Consider the following 12504-nt stretch of genomic DNA (forward strand, 5'->3'; position numbering starts at 1 on the left):
ATGCCTCCTTGTCAATTTGTGCATAATTACTCAAATAAAAAGCAATTGGAACTTGAGTCCCATCGCTCTCCAAGTGACTTAGCACAGCCCCCACCCCATAAGGGGACGCATCACACGCAAGGCATACCGGCATCGATTCCTTAAAGTGAGTGATCGTGGAACTGACAGACAATAAAGCCTTCAATTTCTGAAACCTTCTTTCGGGAATACTAGTCCACTTCCATGCAGTATTTTTGTCCAAGAGCTGGTGTAACAGCTCTGCCACTGTGGCCTTGTTAGGAAGGAACACGTGGTAAAATATTAGGAGGCCTAGGAATGCCTGAAGTTCTCCCTTGATTTTGGGGTTGGGTGCCATGTGAATGGCTTTTACTTTTGATTTAGCAGGGTGGATGCCGTCGGCATCTATACGGAAACCCAAGAACTCAGTTGAAGGGACTCCAATACTACACTTATTCTTTTTAAGTTTGAGGCCTGCTTCGCACAGCCTTTGAAGGACGGCTCTGAGCCTCCTTGCTAGTACCTCAGTGGACTCACTGGCAATGAGCATGTCATTAAAATAGGGGCAAACCCCTGGAATGCCCTTAAGCGTCCACTCCATAATGCCTTGGAAAATGCCGGGGGCTACGCTGACCCCAAATTGCAGGCATTTCACTTTAAACGCCCCCCTGTAGGTTACAATTCTCTGTGACATGGCTGTGACCTCATCAACAGGAAACTGTTGGTAGGCCTGAGCCAAATCTAATTTTGCAAAAATTGTACCACCTTGCAAGGACGCCAGGATGTGGTTTACTACTGGTACTGGGTATGCATGCTGTTTGAGTGCACGATTAATTGTGCATTTGTAATCGGCACAGATTCGGACCTCCCCATTGGCTTTTAGTGGCATTATGATTGGGGTCTCCCATTCACCCCCATCTAGTGGCTGAAGTACTCCCTGTTCTACAAGTTTATCTAACTCTGCGTCTATTTTGTGTTTAAGAGCAAATGGCACCCTACAAGGTTTAATCCTGACCAGCACTACAGTAGGATCTAGTTTAAATGTTATTGGCAGGCCTGTGTACATCCCCAGAGCTGAGTCAAACAGATTTGTGAATTCCTCGCAAACTGCCGCTTGACTCGTGACTTGCATCCAGTTGATTCTGGTTATTTGGATGCCTAGTGCCTCAAACCAGTCTAGCCCGATCAGGCTCGTTCGCTGACCCCCTACTACAACGTCCATGTGCCCAGAAAACCCCTTAAATTTAATGGCTAGTGTGGCCTCATCCTTAACTGTGACTCTAGCATTCTGGAAGTCGGTTAGTATAATGTCAGATGGCCTCAGCTTGGCCCATCTCTTGCTGCGATTGAAGACAAAATTAAATGTCTCAAGTGAAATAATGGATACGGCTGAGTCTATGTCCAGCCCCATCTTGCAGGGGACCCCTTGCAGCTCCACCTGAAGTCTAAACTTTGGCTTAATAGGGCGGTGAGCTCCCGTGTGGCAAATGCTTCTGCATCTGGAGCAAAAACCTACACTATACTGTCCCGGGGCCCTGGTACCTCTCCTTGTCAGAATGTCCGACTGGTGATTCAATTGCTGGTCCCTTTGGTGACCTCTGCAGATGGACACAATGTGGCTGGTCTTTCCGCAGGCCCGACATGTGGCTGTCTGGAACCTACAGTCCATGCAATGGTGGCGGCCGCCACATCCTGGGCACCTAAGGAAGGGATCTGCCTTGCAAGTTGCCCCTTGTTGCTTGTCAGTGTGACACTGTTGGTCATTGTGTCTTTGTAGCTTGTCGACTTCTGTGTTGTCTTCTGGGTCTTCTGCATGTTCGGCATCCTCGTGGTGGATGGTTTCCTCGTGCTGTGCTGTTTTGGCAGGCCGCATGGCTCATACGGCCCCGCCGGCAGCTTCATCCGCCATGATCTCTTTCAGTACATCTGGGAACAAAAGAGTCTCTTTGGCAAACAGTTTTTGCTGTAACTCTCGATTCCGGAGACTGCAGACAAGCCGGTCTCGTAGCCTCTCCTTGATGTCAGAGAACTGGCACAGGTGTGTGGCCTGCCTCAATGCCGCGATGAATTCAGACACTGTTACACCTGGTTTCTGAATCCTCTGTTCGAATGCATGGCACCAAGTGATTACCGACAGCTTGGGCTGGAAGTGGTCTCGGAGCCATTTCCTCAAGTCCGTGAATGTTACGGACTCCAATGGTGTTGGCGCGAACAAGTTCTCCACAATGTCAAACGTGGCTGGGCCACACACACACAGAAGCGTAGCGGCCTTTAGGCCATCCTCGGCAACTAGATTCATGCATAGATAGTTCTCAACCCTAGATAGGTATGAAGACCATCTTTCCGGGTGAGCTATATCAAATTCTTCCAGCTTTCCAACCTTTGCCATTTCTGCTGGTCTTTGTTGCTGGGGCTCATTGTCTTTTTGTCCTGCTCCTCTGTTGCCCAGGGACTGGTCCTCTGGGCATGTGGTCACTAGTGTGGCTGTGCTAGGCTGACCGTAGGGGGGGATTGCTTTTCCCACCAGGCATGTTTGGCCTCTCCCCTAGTGACTCTTCAGCTCAGTTGGAGGAGCAGAATACCACCTTCATCACCAGTGTTAGATACTGGGTTTGTTGCTTGATTGACAAAATGAGGTGAGTGAGCTCAGCAAGAAATATTCTTTATTTGGTTGCAGGAACTGAACTGGGAAACAGGGCTGCGAATGCAGAAATTTATACCCTGGCCTCTAGGCAGCAGCCAACAGGTTTAAAGCAACCTATTGCTGTCCTAGAAGCAGTCAATGGCGGCACTGGAGACGGGTTGTGTGAGGAGCTGGGAGCCATTACCCAGCTTCCCTGCTTGAGCAACCTTCCAGCAATTAACCCCACATGATATTCTTAAAGAAGACAAAGCCCAATACATTACAAGGGCTACCATTTTATTATATTATATGGAAATTCCTAAGTAGGTTTGAGAACATTTTTGTTACTGAAGGATTTATAGCAGCTCAGGTGAGAACAATGATTATTGTTCTCTACATTTCAAAATTGGCAGGTATCACAAATGTGGTTTGTTTAAAAACTGCATATAGGGTTTGGGCAGGGGGAATGATAGTGGTATAAAAGTAACCTCTAATCAATGAATTGCCTACATTTTGACCCAAGAATAGCTGCTGTGGTCATTTAAAATAGTGAGTCAAAAGAAACCACTGTTTTGTCATTTGACAAAAGAAACTGTGATATTGTTGTGGAACAAGTAAAGAATGTTGTGAGATCATTTACATCCAACTGTGTGAGTATGTGTTCACTTGTTTTAACTTTTATAGACATCTTGATTTCCAAATGTCACAGCTCCTAGTGATTTTTTATGGAAGCCTTCTGTTTGCAAAGTCCAAAGACATATACTGATTTCAATAAAGAAGCCAGAATGTTTACTTTTTGGGTGCTAGTGTTTTAAAAAGAGACATATTTCTTGAAATGGTCTTTTTTTTACAAATACCAGTCATACAATTTCTTAAATAGACTTGCCCAGATGGGTTGGACTTGAACTCCCATAACTCTTAGCCAACATGTAGAGAACTGCATTGAAGAAAGTTATAAATATGACAGGTCATGAGAATGTATTTTTTTATATAGGCAATTGTTTGGAGCCAGTTTGTATTTTTCCTTCCTTCCTTCCTTCCTTCCTTCCTTCCTTCCTTCCTTCCTTCCTTCCTTCCTTCCTTCCTTCCTTCCTTCCTTCCCTTTAATGGATACCATTTGTGCACAGGATCCAAGGTTTAGACTGAATATTAAAAGGATCTTTTATAAGTAGAAATATAAAATATCACCAATAATGATATATAAAAGTTGCATATCTATCACAAACAGTTAGGAACTAGATGCTTTTATTTTATGTCTTCATTCAGTTTACACACTTGCCTTTTTGTTTTAGCAATGACTTGAAACAACTCAGAAATGTAAGAAACAAAAACAATATGAGAGGAACTGCAATTGCGTATATGGCCAATGAATATAAAAAGAAAAGCCAATATTGAAAAAGTTTAGAGGATGAACATAAAAAATTAGAATTAGAACTACAAAAAACCCACAATGTAGAGATTTAAAACAACAGTTGGATTTAAATAAGCATAAATTGAATATTATAGAAAAGGGAGAAATGGCACAAAAAATAAAAAGCATTAGACAAAAAATTTTTGGGCAGGCAAATAAACCTGGGAGATGGCTGGCCTATAAATTGAAAAAACAAAAAGATAATAGATGGATTAGTAAATTACATAATCAAGCAAGGGAGATAGTACATCAAAATGATGGGGAAAAACGGGTGATGTATGATTTCTATAAAAATCTTTATAAAGAGGAGGAAATGATCACTGAGGAAAGAATATCACAATATCTTATGAAAGCAGACCTACTGAAGGTTTCAGAAGAATTTCAAAATATATTAAATAAAGATATAACAGTCCAGGAAATTATGGAAGCTATTAAAAAACAAAAAAGTAATAAAACACCTGGCCCTGATGGACTACCATCCGAAATATATAAAAACCTCCAAGAACTTTTCTTCCCAACCTTATTGGATTTATTTAATGAGGTACTAAACACAGCAAAAATTCCCAACTCATGGAAAGAAGCAATCATCTCACTAATCCCTAAAGAAAACTCTGATTTGACCTGTATTAAAAATTATAGACCCATTCTTTACTGAACATGGATTACAAGATTTTCATGACTATAATGGCAGAAAGATTAAAAAAATATTTAGCTGAATTTATCCATACTGACCAAAACGGCTTCTTGCCTAAAAGACAAATTAGACATAACGTCAGGATCATACTAGACATCTTAGAATACTATGAATTTCATAGCGAAAAACAAGTGGCATTAATTTTTGTTGATGCTCAGAAAGTGTTTGATAATGTCAAATGGAATTTTATGGTGACTCAACTCAAACAGATGGAATTCGGAGAAAAATTTATAAATATGTTTAAAACAATGTATTCCAAGCAAGAGGCAAAAATAATCATAAACGGAGAATTAACAAATAGCATTCAAATACAAAAAGGTACGAGACAAGGCTGTCCACTATCTCCTTTATTATTCATTCTTTCTTTAGAAGCACTCACAAGAATAATCCAAAAAGATAAGATGATTAAAGGATTAGAAATCAGAAAAGAGATATTTAAATTACAGGCTTATGCGGATGATTTAGTTTTCATTCTGGAAGACCCTTTAGAATCTGGAACAAGATTATTACAGGTGCTGGAAAATTATGGAGATGTTGCGGGATTAAAAATCAACAAAGAAAAAACTAAAATGCTAGTTAAAAATATGTCCAACTTACAAGAAACTGAGCTAGTAGAAAAAATTAACATCCAGACATCTAAAAAAGTAAAGTACTTGGGGATCTAACTATCAGCAAGATGTACTACACTTAAAAGAGAAAATTATGATAATTTAATGGACCAAATCATAGTAGACCTAGATAGATGGAAAAACTTGCAGCTCTCCTTTATGGGAAGAATAGCGACAATCAAGATGAATATACTGCCCAAATTACTCTTTTTATTCCAATGTGTACCAATTAAATTAGATAAGGATTTTTTTTGAAATTTAAATAGAATTACATCTAAATTTATCTGGCAAGGTAGAAAACCGAGAATCAAGTTAAAATTATTACAGGATGCAAAGGAAAGAGGAGGGCTCGGCCTCCCAGATTGGGAAAAATATTATCAAGCAGCAATAGCTGTATGGATAAAGGATTGGATACATTTAAGGAACAGAAGACTACTAGCCTTAGAAGGTCATGACATGCAAATTGGGTGGCATGCTATAATGTGGGATGGAAAATATAGGGCTCATCAGTACTTTCAGAATCATCACATTAGACGGGCACTATTAGATGTGTGGATAAAAATTTAAAAAATTAACTATATAGAAATTCCCAATTGGCTATCTATATTAGAAATTTTTATGCACCCCAAATTTATAAATCTAGGAAGTGTAATTACATATAAAGATCTCTTAGAAGAAAATGGAGACCTGAATAGAAGAGAAAGATTATCAGAAGATGTGTAGAGTTGGAATGGTGGGGATACTTACAAATACAGTCATGATACAGAAAAGATAAAAAAAGAATCAGGGATAAAACTAGAGCATACACAATTAGATAAAATTCTTCTAGGAACAGAAGATCGAATGATAAAAAGATATATCAATATTTATTAGAACAGGATTTGTTAGAACAGGTAAAAGAAACAATGTTAACCTGGAGTAAAAATTTTGGTTATAATATTGACTTAGATAATTGGCAATTACTATGGGATAGAAATAGGTTAATGCTAGCCACCTCCTATAAAGAGAATTTGTACAAGAAGTTTTATAGATGGCATCTTCCCCCTACAAGGTTAGCAAAAATAGATAAAATAATCTCACCAATGTGCTGGAAATGCAGAAGGCTTCCAGGGGCTTACTATCATATGTGGTGGTAATGTTCAGAAGTGCAAAATTTTTGGCAGCGGATAAAAAATTGGTTGGAAGAAATATTATGACAAAAAATGATTTAAAACCAGAAATCTTTTTATTAGGGATTATTAATGATAATCTCAGTAAAGCATCTCTCTACTTATTAGTACATATCTTAACTGCAGCAAGACTGGCATATGACCAAAAATGGAAAAGAAAGGAAACACCCACTGAAGAAGAAATAATAGATAAAATTTTATCCTGCGCTGAAATGGACAGGTTAACCCTAGAGATCAAAAATAAGAACGAAACAGAGTATTATGAAATTTGGCAAAATTTGTACAATTGGTTAGAGTTAAGGAGGATCGCTGAGATGAACATTGTTTAATTGGTTGATAATGTAAGGATTTCTTATTAGCATCTATATAATGGATATAACTGAAAGATATGTAAATATAACTCTGAGGACTGAATGACAGTTTACTAAAAAAACCAACAGATGTTATATGTACAGTTTGTTATACTCGGTCCTGTTATAGACTGTATTTTAGGTTTTTGTTATTTCTTTCTGTGACATAAGATAATACTAATAGTAGTATTATAGCTAGGGAAGTTGAATCATGTCCGCTTTTGTTTTTAAATGTATATTTAATAAAATTTTCAAAAAGAAAAAGAAAAAACAACAACTCAGAAACGTAAGAAAAAAAAACAATATGAACTTTATAAATCCAAATTAAATTAATCCCAAATCAAGTAATAATTAAAAGCTTAACAAAAGGGTAAATCTTTTGTTTTTAAAAAGCATAGGAACAAAAACAGAAGGACTGGAAATAACCCTCAAGGTGTGTTTTCCATGGCAGTCAACAATCAAGAAAAAAAGCCATTCTGGATTAGAGTTGAAGCATGACTTTACTTGAATAGTAGAGGGTCCATGGAACAGATCCTCCTGTTTGAGCTTTCTAAGTAGAAAAATGTTGACTTTTATTTAATAACAAGGTAACTGTATAAGCATAAAAAATATAATGTTTTTCCAGGGCCAGCTTATTTTGCATTTACCAGAATGAAGAAAGCAGTTTTAAAAAATAGTCATGTTGAAGGGTTCACCTTTCCTGATCTCTTGCAAATATAAGGAAGGCAATTGCTGCAAATCAAATGCCACCACATTTCCTTGTTGTTATTCAAATGGTGGTTGAAACTGCTGAAAACAATTTATTTCCAGACATTTTCACCATACAATATTGTTTTCTCTTATAAAAAAGAAAATTCTGTCATAGCTTTGCATGAGAAGAAAAATGAAGATTCATATTTTGATATGGATTATCGGTCCTAATATTTTCCAAATGTTTCAAGTTGATATTGGATCTACTTTATGCCACTTTTGAAAAAATGTAGCTATAGAATCTTTAAAAAAATAAACTCCCCTTGAAAACAAATTCAACTTCATTATTTCATGGACATTGCCACAAATTTTCTTTGTAGCAATCAGAAGATATTTATCATTCCACAAAGTTTGTTTGGTTTCCCAGTTTAGTCTACTGCCCTAATACTCTTGCATTTAAATGCTAATCAACTCAAACCCTGATGCACATTTTGACATCACCAAGGTCTGCTGGTTATTGCCAACTTTGACAACTTTATGGTGTATGGCACGGGTGTCAAACTCGCCATATCACCTGACATGTCATGACGTATCACAACTTTTTTTGCATTGCCAGAGCTGGGGTGGGCGCAGTCTTCATGTGATGCAACCAGCCCGTGGGCCGGCAGTTTCACACCCCTTTTGTATGGTCTTCAACACCTAGAATTTCTCAGCTCAGAATTCTGGGAGTTGAGGTCCACACATCTTAAACTTGCCAAGGTTGAGAAACACTGGTCTAGGTGATTAATGCTCACTCAATGTCATAGATTCAGGGCTTTTTTTCTCATAGAACGCTCAGAACGGAGTTCTGGCACCTTTTTTGGATGGAATCTTGTAGGGTAGGCAAGGTGGGTTGTATGACATGTGTGAGTTCTGGCACCCTTTTCTTTTACAAAAAAAGCACTGCATAGACTTAAAACAACAATCAAGTTTGAACACAATCTGCTTCCGATTCTCATAACTGTATCTGTTCACATATGGCCATGTAAAATTCTGCAGGACAGAAAGACAATCAATTAATACACTTTACATATTATTTGCAGAGTTTTGCACTGAGATTCTAACAGTTTAATGAATGTGTGCATAGAGAGTGTACTCTTTCAGTTACTCAAGATACAGACTACAACTGTAGTTTACTTTTTTCTTTTTTTCTAGATAAGTGAGCACACTTTTTTAAAAGTACTAGGCTGTAGCCACCAATTACTTTTTGCACTCAAAGAATATCTGTTGGGCTTTTGGCACCCAAAAGCTTTGTCCCAAAGTAAGTAAGTAAGTAAATATGTATGTATGTATGTGTGTGTGTATATATATATATATATGTATGCATTGTATGTATATATACAGTATCTTTAAAAAATCAAGATGGTAAGCAGACTTATTACTAAGAAAAGAATTAGCCTAGCCTCTGTTTGCTGTTACATGTACAAAGTAGGCTAAAATTCTATAACAGAATTTTAAAGTGTTCTAGTTCAAAAGACTAAAATATTCACTGATCAAATTTCTTCACCTTATTTTATAATAAATCTCATCATTTTATTCTCTGGCTTTAGCTATGTTTTACATTTTTGTTTGTTTCTATATAATAACATGTTTCACCATGTGACTGAAATTGCCACCAAAATAAATCAATATATCTTGCAATGCATATATATAAAACACAGTCCACTTTGTATTACATTACAATTCAGATTTTGTTTATTGTTTAAAATTTGACCTCCTCTGGAACCAACACACTCTCTGAATAAAATCTGAAAGGAGGTAGGGAAAATATTAAAAGTTGCTACTATCCCTACACCTAATTTAAATAAATACTATATTAGGTGTCAGTGCTAGCTGCAGTGTTAAATTAGATGGTGTTTTACAAGCAATAATTCAAATATAAACTAAGAACTTAAACTGTAACTTGCATTATATGTGTTTAAATGTTTGCACAAACATACATACTTGTATGTATACAGTATAAGTGTGCATAAACATACATACACATATAGAGACACATAATCAAAAGAATAAATATGGGTGCCCAGCTGCCTCAACAATTGCAAACAATGCTGATGGCAGAAAATTTGCCTGCCAATAAATAAATAAATTAGTATTGAATGCTGTAGCTACAGGGGTCTTTGCTTCATGTCAAAGAATGGGTGTCAGAACCCATATTTAAACAGGCCCTTCTTCCCTCTTACTTCCTTCTATTTCCCTTCTATTTCTTGTCCCATTTCCTCCCACCCTCCTTTGTGTTTGTCAGTCTTTTTTTGAAATTTTTTTATTAGTTTTTATAGGGTTAAAAAGGGGGTAATGGGATGGGAATTTGGGATAGGGTACAGGAAAGGTGGGGGGTAGGGTTTGGGTTTTCCCCCAATAACAATCAATATTTGGCAAACAGCATATTGTCTGGGTAAATATATATAAATAAAAGTAATAAAGCTAATAATAACAATGGTAGGTATAATAGATTATCATAAACAATACTAAGTTTTCAATGTATAGTATTTTTTTTACTCAAATAAATTCAAAATTGCATATCACATTCCTTTCTCTCTAACTCACTTATCTAGCCATTGATAAAATTTGTTCCAAGTTCTATATTAAACTGAAAGTTCTTTCTCTTTAATCTCTAAAGTTAATCTATACATTTCTGCACAATCCAATATTTTCTTGATTAATACTTCTTCAGTTGGTAACTTTTCATTTTTCCAATATTGGGCATACATAATTCTCGCTGCTGTCAATACATGTAACATTAAGTATCCACTCTCCTTGTCATAGTTGGGGCCTATCATTCCTAAGAGAAACAATTCTGGTTTAAATTCTATTTGTTTTTTAATCATCTGCTCCAACCATAAATGTATCATAAGGCAAAAACTTTTTGCATTAGGACATGACCACCAGATATGGTAATAAGTACCTGGTCTTTGGTTACATATCCAACAGACATTTGAAGTATTTTTAAACATTTTGGCTAGTCTCACTGGTGTCATGTGCCATCTATAAAACATTTTATACAATTGTTTTTTATATAATACAGCTTTGCTTAATCTAATATTTCTGTCCCATAACTTTTCCCATTCTTCAAGCAATATAGTATGTCCAACGTTTTTTGCCCATATTATCATTGTTTCTTCAATTTGTTCCTCCTCCATCTTTAAGTTAAGCAGTAATCTATAAAGTTTTTTAATCAGCTTCTCATCTGTTTTTAGCAATGTAAGATCAAGTTCTGTCTATTCCTTATAGAGCCCCGTTGTTTTCACGTCTTTTTCATATCTTGATTGGATTTGTAGGTATGGCCACCATGATAGGTCAATACCTTGTTGTTGTAAGTCTTGTCTAGATTTAAATATTCCTTCATTGTCCAGTAAGTCTTTATATGTTACAAGTTTATCATAGTTAATTAAGTTTGGGTAAACAAACACTTCCATTGTTGAAAGCCATTCAGGTATCTTAACATAATTTTTTTCTTTTATTTTTTCCCATTCTAAGGGAAGTGCATTTCTTATAGCATGGTTCTGAAAATATCTATGCGCTTTATTCTTTCCATACCACAGAAAGGCATGCCAGCCAATCTGCAGGTTATGCCTCTCTAGGTATAGTAATCTTTTGTCTCTAAGTGTTATCCATTCTTTAATCCACGTTAAAATAGCTGCTTGGTAATATAACTTCCAGTCTGGGAGTCCAAATCCTCCCTGATAAGGATGTGCAGAGTACCTCTTGAGCTAACAAGAGCTTGCACAGAAAAAGAGGATACTGAGAGTAGGCAAGTTTACGCAGCAACCACACAGATACACTGAGGTGTGTAAAAAAGTTTTACTTGTGCAATAACACAAGAGTACAGTCCAAGAAAAAAATCAGTCCAGGTCATACACGATTAAAGAGATGATAGCAAATAACAATAGTCCAAGGATTATCCAGTACAGAGTCTTCTTACCAGTCCGTAAGCGAAAACACAGTTCTTCAGGTTTAGCAAACAGTAGCAAACCCACAAACCACAATAATCAGCAAGTAACAGCAAACGTAACAGAGAGTGAAGTAGCCGAAGGACCACTCGGGACGACAGGCTAGTTCAACAAAGGTTTATTAAGAGCAAGGCAAACATAGATTAACTTGTCCGGCTTTTATAGCCGGCAGCTGGTAGCGAGGACCAATCAGATGTGTTTATTTTGGCGCCGTGTCAGGCAAGGACCAATCTGCGTCGTCTTCTTTTGACAGCTCCGGCTTCCGCGTGGTGTGGTGTTTTGACAGCCGCGAGCTGTCAGTGGCTGCGCCTGCACTGTGCGGTGGATGCTTTGACAGCTCAGGCTTCCTCACGGTCCGGAGTTGACAGCCGCGAGCTGTCAGTGGCGGCGCCTGCGCAGTGCGGGGAACTTTGACAGCTGTCAAAGTTCCCGCGTGTATTCCTGTCAGGCGGCTTTACTTTATATACTTTGGCGATGCCTTCTTATTTGTACTGTTTAACATATATACACTTCAATTAAAGGAATGTTTACATATATAATACACCCCTTACCCCTCCCCTGGTGCGTTTCTTTCCTCTTGGATGTTTGAACCTGCCCACTGATAGTCTTTTAGGTAGGTGGGTGGTCTTCGATTCCTGGTTGATCGGCGAAGGGGTGGTGGGTGGTCTGGTTCTGGTTCTTCGTTTTGGTGTTCAACTTCCTGGTTTGGGATCGGCAGCATTTCCGGTAGGGGTTGTAAGTCGGCACTGGTTGGTTGCTCAGAAGTGTGTGGTGGTTGTCTGGGTCTGAGCTGGTCAATATGGCGGCGTATGTTGCCCTGTGCCTGCGTTGCTATAAGGTATGAGATGGGCCCTGTTTGTTTTATTACTGTCCCTTGGACCCACTTGTTTTTATCTGTGTATGATCGTGCCCATATTAATTGACCAGGGTTGAGTTTGCGGGCGGGGTGGGGGTGCTGTTTTTCTTCTGGGTA

The sequence above is a fragment of the Vipera ursinii genome (assembly GCF_947247035.1).
Source record: "Vipera ursinii genome assembly, chromosome: 4".
In the NCBI taxonomy this organism is placed as follows: Eukaryota; Metazoa; Chordata; class Lepidosauria; order Squamata; family Viperidae; genus Vipera; species Vipera ursinii.